We start from the raw sequence: 10,604 nt of genomic DNA, 5'->3' as shown, positions 1-10,604 counted from the left end.
GCATATAGACTCTTTCTACATAAAAAAAAATATACTTGTACCAAGTCAGGAATATGACAGTTGTTATCCATTCGATTGTGTGTTTGAGCTTTTGATTTTGCCATTTGATAATGGACTTTCCTTTTAAATTTTCCTCTCAGAGGTCGTTTTTTTTTGTGGTGATTTTGCTTTATTAACCAACCATACTTGTTTTGTATTTTGTAAGCTTTAAATATTTCATTTCCCCAACTACATCATTTTCTAGTATATTCTAGTATGTCTTAAATATGCATTCGATGTACTCAGTTTGTTGTGTTTTACCATTGTTACAGTGGAGATCACTTCTAACCTCTCATCAAATCCGTCAGAATCTGTCAGGAGAACTGTTCTAGGACAGTATGCAGAACTACCAACCTGATTCCTTTTAGACTTTTCTATTAAGTCAGTTCTCAACATACAATAGTTTTAAGAACTCTTCTACACTATTAAACGAGAAGACCTCATTTTGTGTGTCGCTTCTCTTCCTTCCACAATAAATTAATCATCATGCCCCCTGTGTCCTATAGGTACCATGCATAGTCGTATTTGTCATCCATTCTTATGATTATTCAGTTTGGGTCATTTTGGAAGAAAAACGAAAAAAAAGGTGTCTGGATATTGTTGCCGTCATCGGCTTATAAGTCAAAAACAACTTTCGTTTAGAACTGTTTTTAAATAGCACATAATTTTCAAAAGTCCTTGGGCAGGACAATTATTTTCACGGTTTTCTTATAATATGATCATACATATACTATAAATAAAATGTATTTGCTATTTACGATCAATTCCATGCTAACTTTCAACGGCGGTCGCTGATTTATTACTGCCGTGGATAGTAGACTAGGAAATTATAGTATAGCAAATACGCTTTATTTTTAAATATGTATTTTCTGAGTATACAGAAAAACAGAAAACAAGCAATAACGGACTTTGGAAAAAGAGGGGGAGGGCTAAAACAAAATTGTCCTGTCAAAACGGCACACCCAGGCTAAGCATTTTGATACCTTTCCTGAAAGGCAGTGTCTGTGCGTACCCGCATGCGGGTAGGCGTAGCCAAATTGGACCTCATTGGCTATGCATACCCGCCTTATATTCATATATTATCGGATCGGTAATAAAAAGTTAAATAAATCCGGAAATTATCACAATAATTGAGAAAATAATGATCATTCACAGAGTTTTTAAGATTGATTTGTCAAAATTTCGACTTTGAAAAAAAAACTTCCATATGCCGAATTTATTTTGTATACGTCCCTAATACGTTTTCGTAGAAACGATACTATTTAATTTTTGAATATTTTTCTTTAAGTAATTAACCAATACCGTTGTGTACGTTTTGAAAGTTACAGACCAACAAAATGTTAAATAATTCAAAAGAAAAAACAACATTCTGAATTAAGGTAACATTAAACGAAAATTTATAATGACAGCTATCAACCGACGATAATCATTGTATAACTAGCGAATCCTGGTTTGGGATCAAATACAAAATATAGCTGGCGTAAAATTAAACAAAATACAAAATACGACAGTATCAAAAATATTTGCTAATTTTTTAAACACAGAATGTTATACTAACACTTCAGCAGCACACAATTTGAACAAAGTAATTGACTTGATCATCAGATCTGAATTAAGCAGAATAACAAATAACAAAATGTGGTATATCGTTCATGTTTTTTATCCTTTACTGTGAACTGATATTGGTATTTCAGATGTTGAGACAGTCGCGTCGAAAGGCGTCAACACGAACAAGAAATTATGGTAAAGTCAAAAGATCAACCAGCATTCAGTGAACCAGACGACGAATTTGTAATTCAAATTACAAAGAAGAATGGCGGATTGGACAAACAATAAAAACTTTTGATATCGGAAAAAAATCATTGTTTTACCAGGAAATATATACGTTTGTCTAACTCAGTCTCCATTTGTAACACGTATATATGTTAATTCATAAATTCAATGCAAATGTTGTTTCATTTCACTGATTGTGCGTGTTTGTGTGGATGTAAAACCATAATTTTATCATGTAGATCACTAAATCCTAGAGTTTGAAATCAGAGTCTAAATCTCTAGACTTGTATTTATGTGTAATGGATTAGTATTTCCAATATTTTTATTTCAGACCAAACACAAAATATTCTCTTTAAATTTAACCCAATATTGAATGTTGTTTGCACTGAGAAAGATCTCGCCAAGAATAGAGATTATTACTTACAGATGGTGGTATTCTGCTTTTCTTCTGTAATATTCTCTTGACTGCTTATCTTGCCCCAGCTTGTCTGGAAAAACAGCCGTTGGACGTCAGAGTAATCTCGGACTACCCGCATCTCTGAATCTTCGTAGCTCTCTGTTGGTGCTTTGATGTTTTCAGATGGTTCCAATCTTCACCAGATGTTTCGATCCTGTATAATTACATCCTCCAATTAACGGGCTAGAAGAGGTACAGTCATTAGGCCATTAGTTTTCTCTTTGTCAAAAAAATATGATGTATATTAAAAAAATTCTCATCACAGCACTGTTTTAGCATTCAGTGACGTCATGTTCTATAATCCTGACAGGTTGGGTCAGTTCTACGGCTAGACAGTTCTATGGTTAGCACTGAAATAGTCAGTTCTGCTGACAGTTCTACAGTTAGAACTAATTTGATTAGTTTGGCTGACAGTTTTACGGTTAGAACTGATTTGATCAGTTCTGCTAACAGTTCTACGACAAGAACTGATTTAGACAGTTCTGCCCAAGGACTGATCGTGACAGTTCTAGTTCTAACTGTTCCGGGACAGTTTAGAACAGCTCCATGACAGATTGTTCCGGCAGTTCTAATGAGAGGTTATAAATGATCTCTACTGTACTTCAGCAAATAACAGACATCCAGAGCCTTATGTACTTCGTGTTATCCATTATAACTGGCAATTAACATATTCAGTTTTTTTTAAACGATACCTAATTTTTGTAATTTTGTCTCTCTTTTCATTCACCCAATTTCAAATTTATCGGAGACAGGTGAATTATAAAAACAAGTTGCTTTCTTTAAAAAAAGAAAAGCAATACATGAACCTAAGACCGCTGACTGCCGACCCGGCAATGATCGTTGCTGAATTTGTGTTTACTTTTGAATTGAAATAATTGAATGTGAATAGAAGAAGCCAGTTAAAAGTATATATTTACAGCATCTATTTGAATAGTTATTTTAAAGCTCGACTATTTTATTTATTACTTGGGAATGTTCATAATTTTCCCGATTATAACCCTTTGACAAATCCTAATTTCTACTAACCGGATGACTTATGCAAATTTAACAAACCTATCGCAATATAAATTTATGCACTCAGTTTGTTTTATAATCTGGAATTGTGGATGCATTCATTTTATCTATCATATCTTTTAATATATTTTGTTTCCTAAATGAATGCCTATAAAATTCTCAACTCGTATTCGAAGCTGTCTTTACTCATGGCAGAAATTGTATGCGGTGAAACCTGTGGCATGCAATTGATTGGGACCTCTTATGAAGAGACTTATTATGGTCTCATAAAACATCTCAAGGATTTCCTAACTTTTCTTAAATCAATTTAAACATTCTACAGGGAATCTCAGTTTTGCCGAAGAATTTCTTTATTCAGAAGTTTATGAATACACTTTCAAAATAACCAATTTGTATAAAAAGTTATGTAGATATAAAAAAGTACCAGAATTAAAATGATGTATGCCAGACACGAATTAAGTCTACAAAAAAACATCATTGACGATCGAATGAAAAAAGTTAAAAGGCTAAATATATTAAAAAGTTCAGGAATCCTATTCTTAGCTTTTTGTAAAGGTCAAAGTTTATAATAGGACAGTGACTCAAAAAAGAAACAAAAGAGAAACAACTCGAGGTCAGAATACCATTAGTAATGATGACCGTGCTTGAATGTCACATGTAAAACTCTTTCTGCCGTGTCCTGAATTTAAATAACGAAAACGAAAATAAGCTTTCACGAGTGAATTTAATGGTATTGCATGCAAATAATCTTTTAGCGCACGAAATAGTAAATAGAAAGCATCTCACTGATACTCAGGAAAATAAAACGCATTTGTGTCATCACATATTTTCGAATTCAAATGTCAAACGGCCTACATTAAATGTTTTGACTCCGGATTCATTGACATTTTATCCGGATTTTTTTAGAACGCAAACCGATAGTGTGCTTTTGAAATGTGATCTATAATGTGAATGAATCTAGACGTGTAGGATAGTTGGTCAACACAATGAATACAAATTTCAGAACCGTTTCATAGTACAAATATGTAGATGCTAAAAGGTTAAACTATTAAAACATACGAACAAAAATTGAATTAAAATTTTATAATAAACTAACATTCCTGTTAGTATTTTTTTCAAATTCTTTTGAATATATATAATATCTATGAACACGAACGTCAAGTATTTACGGATGGACATTTTATTTATCGATTTTTTAAATTCTAACATTCCACTATGTGAATATATTACTATACAAAATATAAGCAAAGACTTCTAAATCCATACTTAAACAGTATAAAATAATCAACATTATGGTTGTAATTAAATTTTGTTGTGATTATTGTAAACTATTTTTACGGTTGTTGTGAGCTGCAAGGATTTAAAATAATGCTTTATGAATTGAAAACACACAAGTATTTTATTCACGACCGTTTAAAATAAAAAAAATAATAAATTTATCTTACTTTCCGTTTAATGGATATATTACAATACAAAAACATAGATAATAAATAAAAACCTAAAAACTAAAATGGTATGAAATAATTAACGTAGAAATATAATGATTATTGTTTATAATCATTTTTTTTTGTAGGATGTAAGAATTTATTTAGATTCATTTTTTTTGTTTCCTTTACAAATGAATATTCAAAAATGCCAAAGCAGAGTATCTCGTCATATATAAAATACTTCATTTCTTAATTGCAGCTGTGAAAATATTCTGATTTCAATCATTGTTAGTTTCTAAAAGAAAACATAAATACAGTATGTAATTTGTATATATTTCTTTGATACTGATTGAATTAAATACTTTTGATAAGAATATTATCTTTCTGTTTTACGATCTAATATTGATATTTTAACCAGAATGTTCTCTCCCGTAAGGCTATGATGAAATACACAGTGATTCTCGTGGTTAAATCTTCAAACATAATTAGTTTACATGTTATCAAGACAACAGACAATACAACGTTATAATTGATCCAGATACAAACGGTGTACAGTGGTCGTTTTAAAACAAATATAATTGCGTCGTCAAAGGCCATCAAATGACCATATCAAAGACGTAGATAACAACCTGTATAAATTACCGATAACTTTCGAGACGTTCCGAGAATTTTATTCTGACTTCCGGCCGAGAGATATCGAGTGGCCCATAGACACATCCAAAACTCACCAATATATAAGCATGAACTCAGGGGGTTCATGCAAAAATGGGATAATCTATCACCCCCACGTTTTTTTAGGTTGGTTCCGTGTTGCTTATTATTCAGTTTCTTTATGTTGTGTCATGTGTACTATTGTTTGTCTGTTTTTCTTTTTCATTTTTATCCATGGCGTTGTCAGTTTATTTTCGTTTTTGAGTTTGACTATTCCTCTGGTATATTTCGTCCCTCTCCTATCAAAGGTATTTGGTGAACAATGTCGACGACTGTTTGACCCTAGAAAATATCATATATAAACACAAATTATGCAGCAAGGTAACTTGAAGATTTAAACACATACATTACGTTATGTTCAATTCACTAAAAAAAAATCATCATAGATACCAGTATTGAAATTTTGTATTTGCGCCAGACGCGTATTCAATCTTCAAAAGACTCACCAGTGACGCTCGAATAACAAAAGTTAAAAGGCTAAATAAAGTACGAAGTTGAAGAGAATTGAGGACCAACAATTGCTAAAAGTTTTGCCAAATACAGCTAATTTTATCTTTTCCTGAGGTAGAAATGTCTTTGTATTTCGAAAAATCATATTTTCGTAAACAATACAATACTATACAATACAATTCAATACAATACAATACAATACAATACAATACAATACAATATTTTATTAACGTCTCACCTTTTACAAAGTAATACATAACACATTGATTTAAAAAAAATTACACATAAATAATTAATTCATAATTATAACCATATCAATGAAAATGCATGTCAACACATGCGTGCTTATTACTGGGCTAGTGATATCCTCGTAGAATAAAATCTCAACAAACAGTGGTATCGACCCAGGGGTTGTAAATAAACTCACCATAGATATCAGGATTAAAATTTCGTATTTGGTCCAGGCGCGCGTTTCCTCTTCTAAAGACTTATCCCCTAATATTAAGAAAATAATAAAGGTTGAATCGGCTATATTTCACAGATCATGTGTCATCGCTTCGTTTTTCTAAGCAAAGCAGAATACAGTTCAAGGCCACTAATTGGTCTTCATATGGATCTAGCATGTTATAATACTAATAGATAGAGAGATACTGTAAACAGCACAACTAATTCGAAAGATATGAAATACAAATAATTCAATATAGCACAATTTGTTTATCGACTCCTGATGGAAGTCAGTGCCTTTGAATAGCAGATTTAGAATTATATCGTAATATAAAAATAGAAGATAAAAGTCAACCGTTGAAAACCGAAATCGTCAAAGGAATGCGTATAGGTGTAATTCCCATTAAATGACAGTATTAACTTTTTCTTTATATTGATTTGGACGATTATAATCAAAATCATACAACCAGAAAGTTTTGATAGAAAAAAACTACTAGCAAAGCAAAATCAAGTAGCACATTTTTTGAGTCAACATGACCAAAATATCTAAGTGATTAAACACTGTAACCTCTGTCCACCTGGGTTTTTCCCTTCGAGATTTCAATTGACTATTGTTAAACTCGATTGATTTAAGTTGTGCCATCTATTGAGATCTATGTGCCACTTCTGATATTGGAGAGAAAAATTGAAAACAACACGTTTATTAATGTCTTGCGTCCGAAGCAATCTTCGTCGAGGAATTTCAAGTTATGACATTCAAGTGAATGATGCGATTATGCGTCCAAAGTAGTTCTAATCGTCATACTAGTACATAATTCTATTGTATTTTGTCATTGTGCAGGTCCCTTTTTGAGTTACGGTTCATATTGCCACCGAATGGACATTTAAACTCATTAATCGAAAATAAAATGAGAATGTCATGGCTAAAAAAGTTCAAAATCAAATAAAAAACTTATATGTTATGAGTGTTTATGATCCATCATAATTGACCTTGTCAAAACGATCTTTCTCAGACACACAAAAAGGCTCAAAAGTACGTAGAAAGGACTTAAAGATAGTAATACTAGGTATTGGCTTCTCTCGTTCATGCTTATCATTGTTTCTCGCTTTTCCTTTTTATATAGATTAGACCGTTGGTTTTCCCGTTTAAATCGTTTCACACTAGTTATTTTGGGGGCCCTTTGTAGATGCTGTTCGGTGTGAGCTAACTTTTAGGCTCCGTGTTAAGGACGGTACCTTCACCTATCATGGTGTTCTTTTACATATTGTAAATTGGAAGTATAGTTGTCTTATTGGAACTCATAACTCCTTCTTATATCTATTATGAGTTTCTTTGCCGTTTTATAACGTTGCAGTAATACATGATCGGAATGTGTAAGTTGCATCTGACGCCGCGTGTTGGAAAAGTGTTTTTGTCTGTAAAAAGTAAAATTACAAAAATATCGAACTCCAGCAAAGTTCCTTATAAAATGGCATTATCAAAACCTCAAACACTTCAAACGAATGGAAAACAACTGTTATATTCCTAACTGGTGTAGGCAATTTCTTTTTTAGAAACTGGTGGTTTTAACCTCTCACTTATGTGAATAAAAATCCACCAAACTGACCACTAATTGTGATAAAAGCAAATAGACATACATACATATAGGGTAAAACTGACACAGTAGTCAATATTGTGTTATCCAATATAATCACTATAAAATAAACAAATGTGTCAACATAGAAAAACGAATAGCATATAGAAAAAAAACACATGTCTTTGAGTAAAATTGAAAGACAAAAATACAAAAAATGTCATCGCAAAATAACACAATGACGGGTTGTACCGACCCCAAAACAAAAAGTTAAAGCAATTTATTTTTTACCTTTATGTTCTGTGATTTACGGATGACCTAATTTTATGTTTATAAGTATTTGTAATCGATAATTTAAACATATGTTACGGACATTTCACATGTTAAGTGTTCTTAATGCCATCCAAAAAAAAAATAATACATTATTCATATTTCATGAAACAACAGGTTTACATTCCTATAGTAACTTAACATATTGTTTTGCTTCAACTAACATAAACATTGAGGATACAGATATGTTTAATTTGTTATCAAAATTGTATGTGATCTTTGTTTATCAATTCTTATATACACCAGATAAGGTATATTAGTTATGTACAATTCATTCTCAAGATTTAAGCTGAATTAGAGAACATACTTTGATTTCAAATGTTTCATTATAATTACACAAAATGTATTGACAAATTATAAAAAAATAAATGTTAAAGAAACACGACGGGTGCCACATCTGAAGCAGGATCTGCTTATCCTGAGAGCACATGAGATCACTCCAAGTTTGTGGTGGGGTTCGTGTTGCTGAGTCTTTAGTTTTATATATTTTGTTCTCTGTACCATTGTTTGTCTGTTTGTCTTGTTTGCCATGGCGTTGTCAGTTTATTGCAATCTATGAGTTTGACTTTCCCTCTGGTATCTTTCGTCCTTCTTCCTTCTGTATATTTTAAAGATAAAAAGGGTATTGCCAATTCTAATGCAACTTGGAAGTAACAATTTTTTCCATTGGCTTAAAGTTGCCGTCAAATCCACAGTTGACCAGGTGTAACTAAGGAGGAACCCGCCATTTTGAATTGATGAATCAACAAATGTTCGAATACTACTATATAATCGAAAATAAAACAACAACTTCCTCGAATTCGCCGTTGTAATGTAATTTTATCTGAATTTGAAGCGTACAGGTAACGATATATCCTCCAGTTTGTAAGTTTTCATTTGTATGACGTCACGTTTAGCCATCACGTCTTTGTGCCAAAATCATTCATGAAGTTTCGCGGATTTTTTTTTATTAGACAAATTTAGTCATTTTTTCAAGTTTTATCATATTTTTTCTTTTTGTAATGCATTAGAATCGGAATAACAGTACTGTAGTAGAAGAGTTGCCACCGTCAATTTTGATTTGACGGTCGCAAATCTCCGTTTTACTGTCTCCGCTACGCGTCGCCAGTAAAACTGCATTTGCGACCGTCAAATCTATAATTGACGGTGGCAACTCTTCAACTACAGTACTGTTATTCCTTAATTTGCACCCTTAGTAACTTAAGGCAAATATTACAATCCATAGTTATATCAAAGAATGAAAGTAGGTTCCGTTTTAATTTTGTAGGTACCATATATAAAATTTTCCATTATGTATCGATACTTTGTACAAAGGACGTGTGAGATTATCTACATCTTATAATCTTGGTTAAATAAAAATAAACTCATCAAAGATATCAGGATTAACATGGCGTACTCCGGACGTGAGTCTAGTATACAAAAGATTAATCTGTGACGCTCAGTAAATTTAGAGAATGATTTCTTTAAAATAAAGCTTTTTATTTTATTTTTCAATGAAGTATTTAAGATAGAGATATTGAAATGTTCATTACGGATATGTTGAAATGGATTGTGTTACAAGTTCAACTTTTCATATTAAAATTGACGTTCTACAGTGATGTCCTATTTATACTGCAATCAGCTAATTTACTATACAGATAAAGCTATACGTATAAACGTAAGCTTTATACGTCAATGACCCCAACTAACCTATAAGCCCCGCCTCCTTATTGTATTTCATCAACAACGTCACGTCAAGACCATGACAACGTAAAGTAACAATGGTCAAACTTTTCTGAATTTAAACTTTTATGTCTTCAAATTGGTTATTTATATACCATGGTTATCAAATGTTATCAATTTAGTTCATTTTCCCTTTCTAATTCCTTAATATGTCAATGTTTTACCGCCTGGACTACGCTCTTAGGGAAATACCCCCAAAATGGTACCCCAAGAGGGAAATTCCAAACACTTTTTTTAACAATTTTTGTTACATAGTTTTTTCATTTTTAAATAATTTTTTTTCGATTTCAGTATAAAAACAATATACGTATAGTGTCTTGAAATATGAAATTTATTTGTATTCGGCACGAAACGGGAAAATGCTCGGTAGAACCTCGCATTTTCCCGTTTCTAAGCCTCATACAAATAAATTTCATATTTCAAGACACTATACGTATATTGTCTAAATATCTTGTTTCTTTTTGTTAAACTTGCATTTTTGTCGAGCATTTTAATTACGTTCAAGGAATATAAAAACAACATTGAGTATTTTATAACATGTTTGGTTTTATAACTATTTCTAACATCAAGACATGTAACTTTCTATTTCTGTCGTTGACTTCCAAAATTTGATTGATTCAGTTTTGTCATCAATTGAGATCTATTTGCCACTTTCTTTTATTG

Source organism: Mytilus trossulus, chromosome 2 (genome assembly GCF_036588685.1).
Source record: "Mytilus trossulus isolate FHL-02 chromosome 2, PNRI_Mtr1.1.1.hap1, whole genome shotgun sequence".
Taxonomy (NCBI): Eukaryota; Metazoa; Mollusca; class Bivalvia; order Mytilida; family Mytilidae; genus Mytilus; species Mytilus trossulus.
Note: the sequence above shows the minus strand (reverse complement) of the source record.